The sequence below is a fragment of the Bos grunniens genome, chromosome 9 (assembly GCF_055505025.1).
Source record: "Bos grunniens cultivar Pamir isolate PY7600 chromosome 9, Bosgru_T2T1.0, whole genome shotgun sequence".
Taxonomy (NCBI): Eukaryota; Metazoa; Chordata; class Mammalia; order Artiodactyla; family Bovidae; genus Bos; species Bos grunniens.
The window spans coordinates 63,153,004-63,170,239 of record NC_141173.1 but is presented as its reverse complement, the minus strand read 5'-3'; positions in this window follow the sequence as shown (position 1 = coordinate 63,170,239).

The following is a 17,236-nucleotide window of genomic DNA, read 5'->3' as shown; positions in this document are numbered from 1 at the left end:
CACTGGTGAAAGAAACCAAAGAGGACACTAATAGATGGAGAAATATACCATGTTCATGGATTGGAAGAATCAGTATAGTGAAAATGAGTATACTACCCAAAGCAATTTATAGATTCAATACAATCCCTATCAAGCTACCAACGGTATTCTTCACAGAGCTAGAACAAATAATTTCACAATTTGTATGGAAATACAAAAAACCTCGAATAGCCAAAGCTATCTTGAGAAAGAAGAATGGAACTGGAGGAATCAACCTACCTGACCTCAGGCTCTACTACAAAGCCACAGTTATCAAGACAGTATGGTACTGGCACAAAGACAGAAATATAGATCAATGGAACAAAATAGAAAGCCCAGAGATAAATCCACACACATATGGACACCTTATCTTTGACAAAGGAGGCAAGAATATACAATGGATTAAAGACATTCTCTTTAACAAGTGGTGCTGGGAAAACTGGTCAACCACTTGTAAAAGAATGAAACTAGAGCACTTTCTAACACCATACACAAAAATAAACTCAAAATGGATTAAAGATCTAAATGTAAGACCAGAAACTATAAAACTCCTAGAGGAGAACATAGGCAAAACACTCTCTGACATACATCACAGCAGGATCCTCTATGACCCACCTCCCAGAATATTGGAAATAAAAGCAAAAATAAACAAATGGGACCTAATTAAACTTAAAAGCTTCTGCACAACAAAGGAAACTATAAGCAAGGTGAAAAGACAGCCTTCACTCCCGTATTCTTGCCTGAAAAATCCCAAGGATAGAGGAGCCTGGCAAGCTATAGTCCACAGAGTCACAAAGAGTTGGACATGACTGAATGACTAAGCAATGATTTTGAGACCCCCCGTCTTCCCCTCACAAACAACCTGGTATAACCATAAACCAGCTAAATTCATCCTAAAATGTATGTAGCATGGGATGCATCCACAATTCTCCAAGTGTTTTTTAAGGTAGGCTTGTGAGTGAGGTAAAGAAGATAGATGTTAGAATATAGAAGATAAACAGAAAGATTTTACAATCTCACAAAATCAATGTAACGGACATGCATATACCCACCACTTAGATTAACCATAGTTAACAATTTTCCATTTTACCATATTTGATTCAAATAAAGATATGTCTGTGTGTGCATATATACAAATTTTGGAGCCATTTAAAATAACATTGCCAATATTGTGATATTTTATACCTAAATATTCTATAAATATGCTACCCCCCTCCCCAAATAAGGACATTTTCCTCCTTACCCAAACACCAGTATCATGTCTAACAGAATAAATTCCCTAATTTCTAATACTGAACCAGTATTTATTTCCCCCTGGTTGTCCCAAATTATCTTTTATAGCTCCTTTTTAAAAAACAAGACAAATATTTGTTTTTAATGGGTGGCATAGATTTTTGGACAGACTCCTTGCAGAGACATGGACTAGTATAATTTCTACTTTAAACTGTATTTTGCACTCTGCCAGATTTCTCTGAAGCCTGAAATATCACTTAGGCTTGTCTAAGTATACATAAATGCTCAAGAGAAATGGGATTAATCTGCCAAGGAAAGCTAAAGAAAAGAAGAGCTGGGATTTAGAAAACAGTGACATTCTAAGAACCTCAGTCCTTCAGGCTGAGTCTCTCAGAAAGATTGATCTGTTTTTTTTTTTTTTTTTAAACAGAGAGCCCTGGTGATATTAAATTGATGGTAAAACAAAAATTCTAACAGATAATACTCAACTTTTTTTCTTGACTCTCCACAGTGAGCTTGGGTACTTTAATCAGATGTTAGAAAATTTTTAAAAACTGAAGCAAGAACATTCTGACTGCTTTTCAAAATTCTCTTTTCACACCTCCCCTTACCATCTCACGCCACCCAGGATTCAATCAGTGCCGCTGCCAGCCCTGCCAGGCGTTGTGCCCCAAATGCGAGACATTCTCCAAGGTGAGCAGCTGATGGAAGGTGCTCTGACTCCCGGGAAAATGAAAAATGTTTGTTTCTACCAAGAGAACTAAAGCCACGGTTGAAGGGAGAAGATCTTATTACAGAATAAGGATTGGAGACTAAAGGTGATACATTTAAAATATTTTGAAATAATCTCCAATTTACAGAAAAGTTATAAGCAAAGAATTTTGTTCCAAAATCATATAAGAGTAACATAATCCCTAATACTTTATTCCTTTTTGGCACCAGGGACTGGTTTTGTGGAAGACAATTTTTCTATGGATTGGGGCCAGGGAGTGGGAGGGGAAGGTTTTGAAATAATTCAAGCACATTAATTATTGTGCACTTTGTTTATATTATTATTACATCAGCTCCACCTCAGGTCATCAGGCACTAGATCCTGGAAGTTGTACTTCCAGGAAGTACACTGGAATCACAGTGTATTCTATGGAATCACAGTACATCTACCAAAATTAGGGAATTAACCCTGATAGGTTACTATGATCTAACACTCAGATTTCATACAAATTTCGCCAAATTCCTTTATAGAAAAAAAGGTTCAGTTTAGAATCACATGTTGCCTTTAGTTGTCACATCCCTGTAATCTCCAGTCTGGAAAAATCCTTCAGTCTTGACTTGAATTTTGTGATTTAAAAAATTCTGAGGACTCTGGACCAGTTGTTTTGTAGAATGCCCCTTGGTTTATTTTTGTCAGATGTTTGCACACAAGTAGATTAAGTTTGCACATTTTGGCAGGAATATTACAGGACTGATGATGATGTGGTCTTCTGATTGCAACCCATTTGGGTGGCATGATTTTGATTTGTCCCTTTAGTGATAATATTCACTTTGATACTTTGATTAAGATGTTATCTGCCAAGCTGCATTGTTGTAAAGTTATCTTTTTCTCTTTTGCAATTATTTAGTATTTTGTGAGGAGGTATTTTGTAATGATGTAAATGTCCTGATTTTAATCAAGCTTCAAATTCATTCATTTATTAATTTTTGTCCTTAAGGTTTGTATTTCCATTTTAGTCAATGGTTTATAATTTGTTACTATCATTGTGTATTTTGATGCTCAAATTTTCCTGGATTTGTTTAACCATAGCCCTTTTGAGCTGACTTATGTGTCCTTTTGACAAAGCCTCATCGCTCTTTGAGCACTTCTTTCTTTCTGACACAAAATATATTCCAAATTTACCTATACTTTCCAGGCTCCAGCCCTGAATCAGCCATTTCTCCTTTTAGTGGAGAATGGTATTTATTGGATTGGCCAAAAAGTTTGTTTGGGTTTTTCCATAAGATGTTACAGAAAAATCTGAACGAACTTTTTGGCCAATACAATATAAGCTGGGTATGCTTCTGTTGGGTTTCCCAGGTGGGGTGGTGATAAAGAATCCACCTGCTAATGCAGGAGACACAGGAGATGTGAGTTCAATCCCTGGGTCTGAAAGATCCCCTGGAGGAGGAAATGGAAACGTGCCTCAGTATTCTTGCCTGGAAAATTCCATGGATAGAGGAGCCTGGCAGGCTACAGTCCATTGGATCACAAAGAGTTGGACCGACTGAGGGACTAAGCACACATACACATGCTCCTTGTTACTGGGGATCTTCTCTCAGGCTCTCTTATTGTACAGAACTAACCAGTATATATGTTCACTACTTTCCTATTGCTGCTGTAATGCTTACGACAATACATATTTATTATCTCAAGTTCTGGAGATCAGAATGCTTCAAATCAAGGTGTCAGCAGCGCCATGTTCCTTTTGAGGCTCTCAGAGAGTATTCATTTCCTTGCCTTTCCAGCTTCTAGAAGCTGCCTGCATTCCTTAGCTTGTGGCCTCTTTGTCACAAATGTCAAGTAGCCAGCAGCACAGTATCTTCAAATCTTTCTCTCCTGCCTCTACTTCTGTCATAACATCTCTGACCCTCCTGCCTTCCAACATAATCACAAGTACCCTTGTGATTATATTGGACCCTCCCCACCCCCCCGGCCCCCAGATAATCCAGGATAAGTTTCCCATCTCAGGATATGTAATTATATCCACAAAGTCCCTTTTGCCCTGTGAGGTAACACAGTCACAGATATGGGGCATTAAGATGGAGACATTTGGGGAATCCATTATTCTACCTTCCACAGTAGGTATGTGAGTATATACACATTGATTTCTGTATCTATATGAATACATTGGAAACCATGTTTCACCTAGATACTGCCAATTCTGATCAAACAACTGCAGAGTTCATTTCTGTTTCAATATTTTCAACTGTCTTATGGCTCAGCTGGTAAAGAATCCACCTGCAATGCAGGAGACCTGGGTTCGATTCCTGGATCAGGAAGATTTCCTGGATCAGGAAGATACCCTGGAGAAGGCAAAGGCTACCACCAGTATTCCGGCCTAGAGAATACCGTGGACTATCCATGGGGTCACAAAGAGTTGGACATGACTGAGTGACTTTCACTTTCACTCTTTACCAACAGTGAGAAACCTAGCTCCCCCTGTCCTTAGTAAGTTAACTCATGTGATTTATCACTTCTGTGTAACCAGTCTCTTATTCCACTCCCATCCTCTGACCCCTGCCGGAATGTCCTCTGATCTGCTTGGACTCTGATATGTTACACTTGGCTGCCCTTCCTTGGGGACACCCTCTCACTCCACGTGGACTCTGCTACTCCAAGCCAGCCTGCTGCTTGCAGAAGCACCCCCAGCAGACCCACTATGGGGATACTCTTCTCCCCCTACTGGGGCTCCAACAGCTAGTTCTGATCACCTCTTAGGTCTGTGCCTTGCCCCACCTAATGGATTTAGGAGCAATCTGTTGCGAGAAGGAAGAAAAGTCCAAATGGCGTATTTTTAGGAAGGAGAAGGGGCACTGAAATCCTGGTCCAAATGAGGGCGGGCAGTTGGAGTGCTGTTGGGGTGGGAGGAGAGTAAACTGAGAGAAAAGGACCAAACAACCGGGGACTTGAGGCCTGAGAAATATTTGTGCAGTAATGTGCCCCTGGTCTTTGGCCTCTGCGTTTTTGAGGAGTTGCCGCATATTTTTCTGGGCTGAGAAGGCTGCCACCAGCCTGGAGCCGCATCAAACCACTTTTTATTTAAAAACCTCCCTTTGGCTCCTGGTGTTTTTTATGCTGATTAAGAACACTGACTTGGCTACATGAGCAAGAGGGCTGATGGCTGCTCAGTCTCTTGAAGCAGAAGAAGCTTTTCATCAAGTTGAGTGGGAGTTGATGTTTGAGGTACTTTAAAAAATGAAGTTGGGAGATAAGCTTATGAACTAAATTTGAACTTCATTCCAAGTTCATTGAACAGAAAGGTTTCAAATCCTTTTAATCTGGAGAAAGCCCATCGTAATCGCCCTTTTCATCCCTTATTTTTCTTTAAGATAAAGTTCCTTCTCAAATTGCTGAGCGTTTATCTACCTACTGAGAAGGGCACTTCAAAAATAAACTCTGAGGCTTAAAGATGTATGAGTTTCTTTCTTTCTGAGGGGATGGTGGCATCTTAGCTCGGCTGCCTTCTCTTTTCATCCCCTAGCACCCAGACTAATGATGCTGTCTGCAGTGACTAGGAAGGACCAGTTTTTCTGAGAGGATCTGGGGCTGTGCTTGACTTTGCAGTAAGGGGCTAAGGGTTGGCTGCACAGAAAGAAGAAGCTTGTGGGTTCTAATCTCAGTTCCTCCTCTGACTTCTCAGTGACATTAGGCAAGTCACTTCCTTTCCACATGTTTGGTCTGCTTCATCCACCATCTGGAGCAAATGATACCCCTTGTCCATTTATCTCACAGGGATGTCGTCAGGGCTGATTAATGTACAGGGCAGTCAAACATTGCATACGTGCGATGAGCTCAGAAAAGTGAGACCGTGAACCCTGAGACTTCTTCCAATTAGGGGTGATCTTTCCATTTAAGAATGAGCTATGTTTATAGTGCTAGTAATTTGGGGCCATTTCACTGTTTGTCTTATTAGTTCAACTCATGCTATCATTAGTTATATACATAATAATACGCTTGGCTCAATACAGATGAAATCATCCACTTCAGTATTTTTTGTGTACTTCCTGTGTGCTTGGCACTCTCTGTACTAGACTTAAAAACCTAAGGAAAAACCAAATTATGGGAAGGTCAAAAAATGTGAAATATTTATGAGCAAATTCATGTTTATGTTTCTACTGTTCCCTCTGATGATTTATTTGTTTAAACAGAGGTGCCTATTTTCTGTCATATAACTTATCTGAGGGAAGCTGAGCTTCAGTTTCCTGAGTATTTGTGAAAGACATAGCTTAGTTTTTTTAAAAGGAAAGGCTCCTTTAGCCAATCTCTCATAGAATGACAGTCCCCCTAAAGACATGGTGTTCCACTTAATTTCCACGTAGCTGTTCCCTGCTAAAACGGGCATTAACCCAAATCAGGCCTGTCCCTTTGCAGTGCCAAGCAGGTAGTAAAATTGAATACCATCGTATATTCTCAACATAGGGAGGTTAAGCCAAATTGGACATGAATTGAAAACTAAGCTAAAAATGATTATCTCATCCTCCTGGAAAGTCTTCACCCTGCCCATGTGGAAAGAACTGCTTTCCACTGGCCACCACCCCCTTCCCGGGCAGATGGCCTCTGCCTTCAATGACGTGACCTTTGTAAGTGCAGCGGCAGGAAAGCCTTGTGCTTTTTGTATCAACCAGAGCTGACGGTTAAGTTTAAAATACCAAGGGGAGGAAAAAAAAAAAAAAAACCCACAAAATAATACAACACAGAGTGGGAAAGAAGGGTTTGGCAACTTTGTTTCCAGTTGCTGGCTTTGGCTCTGAGTAGGGCTTCTGACTGCTGCTTCTGGAAAACCTTTGGACTATTTTCGACAGATGGAACAGGCCACATGAAATGTCTATTATTACTTCAGTCTTGGCTGGCTCTAGCACATAGCATCAGCTGCCTTCTGTCCTCGTCCTGCAGTCTGATTCCTGAGGGTAGCTCCCAAACATGCAGACATTCCCCAGAGCCTCACTGCTTAGTGGTGAGACCACCCCCAGTTAGATCTTCTCCACCCTGTTGCTGCTGATGTTTCCGGAGGACAACAAAGCCCAGCCTGATTTTTCTTTTCTAGAACTGTGTCAAAATCTAAGGTACCAGTGAGCCCTTCAGTCTGAAGCCAGAAGAAATTCTCTAGGATTGCAAGGTTTAAGATGCCCGGGTGTTTCTAATAAGTATTTGAAAAGCAGGGACACTGTAATCAGTTCTGTAAGCAACTCCCACATCGAGAGCTTGGTTTTGCTCCCCAAATTCTATTTTCTCTTTCTTGGTGAAAGGGTAAGGATGAGACTTTAAAAAGAATCCGTGAAGTTTCAAGTGTTTAAAAGTAAAATTCTCCTATCTTTACATGTGTAACCTCAGGACTGAAAAAAGCCCAGAGGCCTGTGGTCTAACCTGTTGATGTTGACATTCCCTGGGCTCCTACAAAAGAGGAGGGGCTTGTCCATTTCCTCGGGCTTTGGACCCTGTAAGATAACTCTGTGGTGTGCCAAAAGGCTAGGATTGGCTGTTTTCGATTTTTATTAGGACTCCTGAGCTTTAGGAAAATGGCAGAGTAGCTGGAGGATGGAGCAGCTTTGTTTTTGAAATGTATTTTTGTTTCTTCAATCTCAAGTGCCACTGCCTTGGGAACCATTAAAAATGGAAGCATGATGACAAGACGACAAGCATCTTTAGACAGATCAGTTGGTAGAGAAATTGAGCCAAGGAAGGGCCAGGGCGGTAGGGTTACGACTTTGTCACTGATCTACATGTGCAGCGAGCTGAACCCACTCTTGATTGCTTCACAACTCCATTTCTCTCTCTGTAAAGTCAGGATGAAGTCAAGATGCTTACCTTCACGGCACCAGCAATATGGCAAAAGGATTGTCTAGAGGCAGATGCCCTGTTTGAGTTTTAACCCCACCACTTCTAAGTGTGCAACTTTAAGCGAGTTAACATATCTCTGTGCCTCAGTTTCCTCATCTGTAAAATGGGGATAACAACAGTACCTTACTTCTTAGTACTGTTGTGTAGACTATGTGTCAGAATACAGATAAAATGCTTGTCCTGTCAGTATTAGCATTGTTTTATGTGTCTGGAGCTAGTACTGGTATTACTATTATGATCTAACCAGAAATACTGAGGTTCAAAGAAGTAAAGCAATAAACACAAATAGAAATTTACCTTGAGTCTACTTTTTTTTTTTTTTAATCCAGTCATTTTATAGACAAGACAAGAACTTTTGCAAATGTGAACTCACTGGGACTATTTCACAACTGCCTCTCCATGATGTCAGCAAACATCTAAAGAATAAGCAGAGTGATGCAAGATCAAGGAGCAGACTGGGAGGTTCCTGCCCCTGTCACCACATCCAGGCTTAGGCCAAAGCACTTATAGGATCTCAGTGAGATCCTCATAACAATTATTTTAGATGGCATTTGCATTTTACAAACATTAATTAGTTTCTGGGGTGAGGTGTGCACTGTGTCACTCCCTGGACTGGGTTCATTCAGTTAGAAATAAACAAATGCTCTGAGATGTTGTGTTCTGAAGGATCCACTTACAGAGATGAGAGAACCCAAAGCCACAGAGTCAGGGAAAACCTGGATCTCACTTGGGTCTTGTCTTTTTAAAACTGGCTCTATTCTTCCTATTTGGGCTGATTTTCTGCTTTTCCCTTCATTTGCTTCAGCTCTGCCTCCCATGATCCCAATGTCATCAAGTACTCAGGCTTTCATCATGTTGGCCATCTTGCAAAGTTTCCCTTTCTTACCTTCCAATCCATATTTTGCTTATCTTTTAAGGCCCCCAAATCAGCTTTCCTGCTCATATATATATCCCTTTCTATGCTGCTCTCATGATTTCTCTCAGCATCTAGTATGTACATAAAAAGAATTATGTATGTAAAAAAAGGCTTCCAGGGACTTCGCTGATGGTCCAGTGGTTAAGAATCCACCTTCCAGTGCAGGGGATGTGGGTTTGACCTCTGGTCAGGGAATTAAGATCCCACATGCTGTGGGGCAACTGAGTCTGTGCACCACAAAGACTGAGCCCTCATTCTGGAGCCCATGCCACAATTAAAGAGATACCTGTAAGCTGCAATGAAGATTCTGAGTTCCAAACTAAGACTTGATGCAGCCAAAAAAAAGGCTTTTTGGGTTTTTTTTTGCTATTGACAAAAGGGTCCCTCCTTGCACATTTAATGAATGCTTATTGGAGAAGGAAATGGCAACCCACTCCAGTACTCTTGCCTGGAAAATCCCATAGATGGAGGAGCGTAGTAGGCTATAGTCCATGGGGTTGCAAAGAGTCGGACACGACTGAGCGACTTCACTTCTTCTTCTTCTTCTATGACATGACACATCTGTGCTAGTAGCCAGATGTTTTAAGTGGATATTATTCCCATTTCACAGATTTTTTTTTAAATGAGACTTTAAGGTATTAAGTTATTTGCTCAAGCTGGTAAGTTAGAAGGAGGGAATAAAAATTTAAGTCTGTCCTGTTTTCATCTTTCTACAGAGAATCTCATGAGCTGAATGTGAACAAGTCATGATGAGTAGTTGAGGGGGAAGAAAAGGGCTTCTTAGATCTGGAGATGAACTTGACAAAGGAATTAGACATGGTTACAGATTCAGTAGGTGGTTGGGTGGGAGTGGAGTGGACAAAGTGTTCAGGGCTGACAACATGAGTAAAGGAGAGGCCAAAGGAACTTCCATATTCATGGAAGACCAGAGGGAAATGGGGTCTCAGAGTTGGGTAAGGGCCACTGCTATTTGACTTTTTTTTTTGTCCACGCCGCTGGCATATGGGACCTTAGTTCCCCAACCAACCCATCCCGCCTGCAGGGGAGGCTCACAGTCTAAACCACTGGACCACCAGGGAATTCCATTGACCTCCTGTCTTGTGGGGAAACTTGCCTGTTTGGCCTGAGCACTGGCCAGAGGCTTAGTGCCAGGCTGAAATTTTCTCCAAACAGCAAAGGAGAGATTTTTAAGGGTGAATGTAAGCTTTGCCCTTACGAGGGAAGAAAGCCAAACTGGGCTGCTCCTTCAGTGGGGCCAGAACTGGGAAACCAAGCTGAGTTTCAGAAGCGAGCTGAACGCTAGGATGGGGTGGAGAGGCAAGGGTAAGTGAAGGGCCAGAGGCTGGGTCCAAGCCTGTGTGATGAATAGAGCTGGTAGGCTGGGGCTTGTTTGCAATAACTGCAAGAAGCAAGATTGTAAACCAGCTATACTCTAAGATAAAATGAAAATTAAAAAAACAAACAAAATCAATGTTAAAGAAAAAATGAAGCAAGAGTAGGCCTGTGTGGCTCATGGGCACAGGATCTGAAAAGAGAAGACACTAAAGGTCTTAGTGGACCATATGAAGGGGCAGTCTTTAAAACAATCTCTCAACTCCCTTCTCAGAGCAAGTTGTCAGGGGTGGGGGTGGAGGTAGGGGGTAGGAGTGATGGAGGCAGAATCAGTCAAGGGTATCTGTAGAGTTAATCGACTGGGAGCAGCAGGGGCTTCCCTGGTGGCTCAAACGGGAAAAAAATCTGCCTGCAGTATGGGAAACCTGGGTTTGATCCCTGGGTTGGGAAGAGCCCCTGGAGGAGGGCATGGCAACCCACTCCAGTATTCTTGCCTGGAGAATCCCCAAGGACAGTGGAGCCTGGTGGGCTACAGTCCATAGGGTCACAAAGAGAGTCAGACATGACTGAGTGACTAAGCACAGTACAGCAGAGGGAGGGGTAGTGTGCCCTATCCCCCCCAAATTTCACTAACTGTGGAATGACATGCCTTTAGGAGAAGGTCTGTTGGGTTTTCTGTAAGTCTCGTATTGTCTATAGGAAGGCTTCTGCAAGACATGTTTGGGGGATTTATGATTCCCCTCCTTTCACAAATATTCATCTGCTCATTCACTAATTATCTGTTGAGCATGTCACATTGTACTAGATACCACTCTGAGCACTGGGAACAGTGGGATCCAAGGCACCAATGTCCATGTCTGCCTGGAGATTGATTAGAGTGAAGTAGATAGACATGGGACAAATTAACACACAAGTTAAGGTATAAATTTGGAAAGTGAGTGCCATGAGAGATGATAGAAAGCTCTGATAGGCGGAATGAGTGGAGAGACCTCTTGAGGAACTGATACTTAAACTGAGATGTGATGGATGAATAGGAGTTAATCAAACAAAGCATGAGGAAAGAGTATTCCAGGCCAAGAGAATAATGTGTGCAAAATCTTTGAAACAGGAAAGAACTTGGAGTTTCAAGACAAGTCAAGGTCAGAATATTGTTGGGATTTAGAGAGCAAAGCAGGGGCTGGAGAAGTAGGGAGGGGCTTCAGAGCCCATGGTGGGGATCTCAGATCTGATCTCATTCAAGGGAAGCCATTAAAGGGAGTTAGGGGAAATGATGTTGTAGCTCTGAGTACTGTGTGAAGAATGGATTGGAGAGGTGAAAGTGGGAAGATCGATTCAGAGGCTACTGAAGAAGTCCACGCAAGATACGACTACATCCAGAAAGAGAAGGGGCAGGATCAATGAAGAGATGAGAGTAGATGTGGGGAAGAATCCACAGAACTTCATGATATACTTTAATCTCTGAAAGTGAAACAATTCTTCAAAATGACATGGAACATGGAGGCTCTATAACTGTAAACTTGCTTTGATGCCAAAGTTTCAATGAAGATGCTGAAAGTGTTCATATTTCCCCCCAACATCTACAAAGAGAGAAAACAAATGATGTGTCTTCTCTTGATGATCCTAGCAAGTCAGTGCATTAGCTCATGAGCAGTTAAATCTGGAGGGTTGTGTGCTGTACTAATGTTCTCTTAGTTTGGGTCATTAATCTCTCATCTGCTCCAGTTGTATTTGTTTGTATAAGACTGCAGGCTGGATGAATTTCACTAGATATGTGTCTCCTTGGTGAGAGGGTCACAGAAGGACACCAAGGATGCTTTGTGAGCTGATATTAAGACGAGACACACATCACAGGGTAGACAGGGTCTGTACTCCTCCAGGATTGCTTGACACTGCATGAACCTGCTTGTGTTTTCAGAAGAGCATCTCCTCAGGAAAAAACTCCTCCTATTTGGCCAAGTAGCCTGCTAATATTTATTTGAAAATTTAACTAATAATATAACTCAGTAATTTGGTGTACCCTGATGTCTCACATGGTAAAGAATCTGCCTGCAATGCAGGATACCAGGGTTTGATCCCTGGGTTGGGAAATCCCCTGGAGAAGGGAAAGGCAACTCACTCCAGTATTCTTGCCTGGAGAATTCCATGGGCAGAGGAGTCTGGGGGGCTACAGTCCATCAGATCACAAAGAGTCAGACACGACTGAGTGACTAACATTTCCACTTTTTTCAACTTAGTAATGCAAGTATAGAGATGGTCTTAGATTTCAAAGGGTCTAAAAGTGAGGCTTTAGAAGAGAAATCTAAAAGAATTTCAACTTGTTAAATCTGGACAGAAAAGTCTCATGGGTGAAGTCATTAGTATAAAGTGTTGCGTTGAGTCTGTATTTTTTAGAATATAGGAAAAATACAAACCAACAATAAGAAAAATACATTTCCCCCCTTCTCTAGTCATCTCTTCCCTACCCACCTACAATCCTGGAAAGTATTTCAAAGGGAAGAACCGAGGACAAACCTAACTCTCTTTCTCTTTCCTACGCCTTCCTCCTTTACTTGCTCAGAGAATCGTTTTCAAAAGAAAGGTGGTGCTAGAGGAGTGGGCCTGTGGGAGTCTCTCCAGACACATGACATGGGATAACACTGCTCTTCATCCAGTGTTGGGATGGGAGCAGAGGGAAGGGAGAGGAACTCCTAAAAACTAGGGAAGATAAATATCTTTGTCTTTTACTTTTTAAAAAATTGTATTTATTTGTTTTATTTATTTTATTAGCTTTGGCTATGCTGGGTCTTCACTGCTGCATGTGGGCTTTCTCTAGTCATGGCTCCCAGGCTCTGGAGTATGAGCTCAGTAGTTGTGGCACATGGGCTAAGTTGCCCTGAGACATGTGGGATCTTCCCAGACCAGGCATGAAACCCAAGTCACCTGCATTGGTAGGTGAATTCTTAAGTACTAGACCACCCAGGGAAGTCTTGCCTTTTCCTTTTGAGACTGGAGTTAAGGGCCTGGAACCAGGACACCAAAATGAACACATCAGAATGAGGAGCAGGACCCCAGGGGATCTTAAATGTCCTTAAAAGATAGAGAGGACATGGGTTTTGAGGTCTTTTTCCTGAGAGCTCAAAATACAAAAGGAACTAAGAGGCTTCCCTTGTGGGCTCAGATGGTAAAGCGTCTGCCTGCAATGCGGGAGACTGGAGTTAGATCCCTGGGTCGGGAAGATCCCCTGGAGAAGGAAATGGCAACCCACTCCAGTACTCTTGCCTGGAAAATCCCATGGACAGAGGAGCCTGGTAGATTACAGTCCATGGGGTCACAAAGAATCCGACATGACTGAGCGACTTCACTTCACTTCAAGAGAGATTAAAGAAGGAGAATTGGAGGTGGACCCAAGAAGAAGCAAGTGACATCCCAGTGGGAATATGTCCGTGTTCCTCAGTCCTCAGGGATCTGAATGGTTCTAACTGCCTGAAAAAGGGGCTCAACTGGCCTCCCATTAGGTATCTTTGCCTACAGCTAGAAATCAAGATACTGGTTGTATTGCCAGCAGATAATGGAGAGCTTAATTGAATTGATATTATAGTACAATTTATTGTTAGTGAAACATTAACGGCCTTCTGGATCACTTTTTTAAGAAAACAGTAGCCCTTTCCCGTTCAGTGCAGTGCAACAGGAAAGTCTAGTCTTTCTAGCTGAGGTTTACCAGCTGTGTGAATTTGAACAAGTTCCTGCTAGAATGTAAGTTCCCATTAGCCTGAGTTCACTGACAAACCAGCCTGTAGTAGACACTCAATAAGTACTCACTAAGTGAGTGAAGTCATATATGGTTATGAACCTTGGTTTCCTCATATGAAAGAAGGAAATGTAATACTTCAAAAAGTTGTCATGGAGAGAGGAATTGATGTTACGTAAAATACCTAAGCAGAGAAGACGGTCTGAATTAGAGAAGACTTTAGAATAACTTCAGTGGTATTGTTGTCTTCAGGTAAGATTTGTTTTTCATTCCCTCTGTCTCTCTCTTATGTTTTATATTTTGGCTTGCTTTTACCAATTTGCTCATGAACCTTTTGTCCCTCTCTCCTGGTAGATTTTAGCTCTATTGCAGAACACAGGCAATTCTTCATTTAAAACTATCAACAAGAGAGTAGAATCCTATCACGTATGCTACCATTGGGCAACTTCTTAATGATGTGGTAAAAGAATATTTATGTATGAAGATAGTGTGTTTCTCTTTGGGGGACGTTAAACTCATCTAAACAAATGCTTTTGAACAAACAGGATCTTTCAGCCAAGTCCTTTTATTTCCATGACTGCCTCTCTGTGTAATTTCTGTTTTCTGGCCATGATAAGTTCTCACTTCTTGAATAAACCACATTCTTTCTTGACCTCTAGCCGTCACATGTCAATTTCCTCTGCCTGTCCTGTAGGTTTCATTTTAAATGTCATATCCTCAAGGATGCCTTTTCTAGTCTCTCATCATATTATCCCATAATATCCATGCTTCCCCTTTTATAATACTAAGCACACCTGTCATTATTCCATGACTTTTCCACTCTTCTGTGAACCTGTTAATGACAGAACCTACTTTATTCACCATTGTATGCCCAGTAATTGGCACAAAGTAAACACTCTGAAATTTTTGTTGAATTGAAATTTAACAAGCAAAACCAAGGCAGTGAACAAGTTCCAAGTTAAAGTTAAATAAAGATAGTCTTCTTGAGCACTGAAGAATTGATGCTTTTGAACTCTGGTCCTGGAGAAGACTCTCGAGAGTCCTTTGGACAGCAAGGAGATCCAACCAGTCCATGCTAAAGGAAATCAGTCCTGAATATTCATTGGAAGGATTGATGCTGAAGCTGAAACACCAATACTTTGGCCACCTGATGGGAAGAACGGACTCATTTGAAAAGACCCTGATGCTGGGAAAGATTGAAGGTGGGAGAAGGGGGAGATGGAGGATGAGATAGTTGGATGGCATCACCAACTCAATGGACATGAGCTTGAGTAAACTCTGGGAGTCGGTGATGGACAGAGAGGCCTTGTGTGCTTCAGTCCATGGGGTCGCAAAGAGTTAGACATGACTGAGCGACTGAACTGAACTAAAACTAAACCAATACCTCAGAAAAGATTTTAGCACCAGGATGGAGGAATGGATCTCAAAAATATAGTGGCAATATCTTCTTGAACAACAACAACAAAATTATGTCTGATAAAGGATTTTGTTTTTAATTTGTTAAATTTCTTATATGAAAATTCTAATAAACCTGAAAATCAAAGACTCTTTGGTTATATATTTAATAGTTTGCCTTTATCAAAAATATTAAAATTACTTGACAAGAAATATCTGGTATGAATGCTTCTTACTCCTACAGTTATCTGGAGTTCAATAAAAGAAAAGTCTATGTCATGGGTTCTCACCCAAGGTCAGCGGCAGCGACCGAGAGTGCCAGGCTGTGTTGGCACAGGAGCAGCCAAGAGGGGCTACCCCATGTCCGAGGTCGGGGCAGTGGCCAAGACGAGCTACCCCATGCCGGAGGTCAGGGGAGGCGGCTGAGAGGAGCAACCCCACGTCCAAGGAGCGGCAGCTGTGCTGGTGCAGGAGGGCCAGAGGAGCTACTCCACATCCAGGGTCAGGAGGGGTGGGGGTGAGGAGATACCTCTTGTCCAAGATAAGGAGCAGCAGCTGCGCTTTGCTGGAGCAGCCCTGAAGAGATACCCCACATCCAAGGTAAGAGAAACCCAAGTAAGACAATAGGTGTTGTGAGAGGCATCAGAGGGCAGACACACTGAAACCATAATCACAGAAAACTAGCCAATCTGATCAAATGGACCACAGCCTTGACTAACTCAGTGAAACTAAGCCATGCCTTGTGGGGCCACCCAAGACAGGCGGGTCATGGTGAAGAGGTCTGACAGAATGTAGTCCACTGGAGAAAGGAATGGCAAACCACTTCAGTATTCTTGCCCTGAGAACCCCATGAACAGTATGAAAAGGCAAAATGATAGGATACTGAAAGGGGAACTCCCCGGGTCGGTAGGTGCCCAATATGCTACTGGAGATGAGTGGAGAAATAACGCCAGAAAGAATGAAGGGATAGAACCAAAGCAAAAACAGTACCCAGTTGTGGATGTGACTGGTGATAGAAGCAAGGTCCGATGCTGTAAAGAGCAATATTGCATAGGAACCTGGAATGTTAGGTCCATGAATCAAGGCAAATTGGAAGTGGTCAAACAGGAGATGGCAAGAGTGAACGTCGACATTCTAGGAATCAGCGAACTAAAATGGACTGGAATGGGTGAATTTAACTCAGATGACCATTATATCTACTACTGTGGGCAGGAATCCCTTAGAAGAAATGGAGTAGCCATCATGGTCAACAAGAGTCTGAAATGCAGTACTTGGATACAATCTCAAAAACGACAGAATGATCTCTGTTCGTTTCCAAGGCAAACCATTCAATATCACAGTAATCCAAGCCTATGCCCCAAACAGTAACACTGAAGAAGCTGAAGTTGAACGGTTCTATGAAGACCTACAAGATCTTTTGGAACTAACACCCCCAAAAGATGTCCTTTTCATTATAGGGGACTGTAATGCAAAAGTAGGAAGTCAAGAAACATCTGGAGTAACAGGCAAATTTGGCCTTGGAGTATGGAATGAAGCAGGGCAAATGCTGATAGAGTTTTGCCAAGAGAACGCACTGGTCATAAACAAACACTCTCTTCCAACAACACAAAAGAAGACTCTACACATGGACATCACCAGATGGTCAACACCAAAATCAGATTGATTATATTCTTTGCAGCCAAAGATGGAGAAGCTCTATACAGTCAGAAAAAAGAAGACCGGGACCTGACTGTGGCTCAGATCATGAACTCCTTCTTGCAAATTCAGACTTAAATTGAAGAAAGTGGGGAAAACCACTAGACCATTCAAGTATGACCTAAATTAAATCGCTTATGATTATACAGTGGAACTGAGAAATAGATTTAAGGGACTAGATCTGATAGACAGAGTGCCTGATGAACTATGGACAGAAGTTCATGACATTATACAGGAGACAGGGATCAGGACCATCCCCATGGAAAAGAAATGCAAAAAAGCAAAATGGCTGTCTGAGGAGGCCTTACAAATAGCTGTGAAAAGAAGA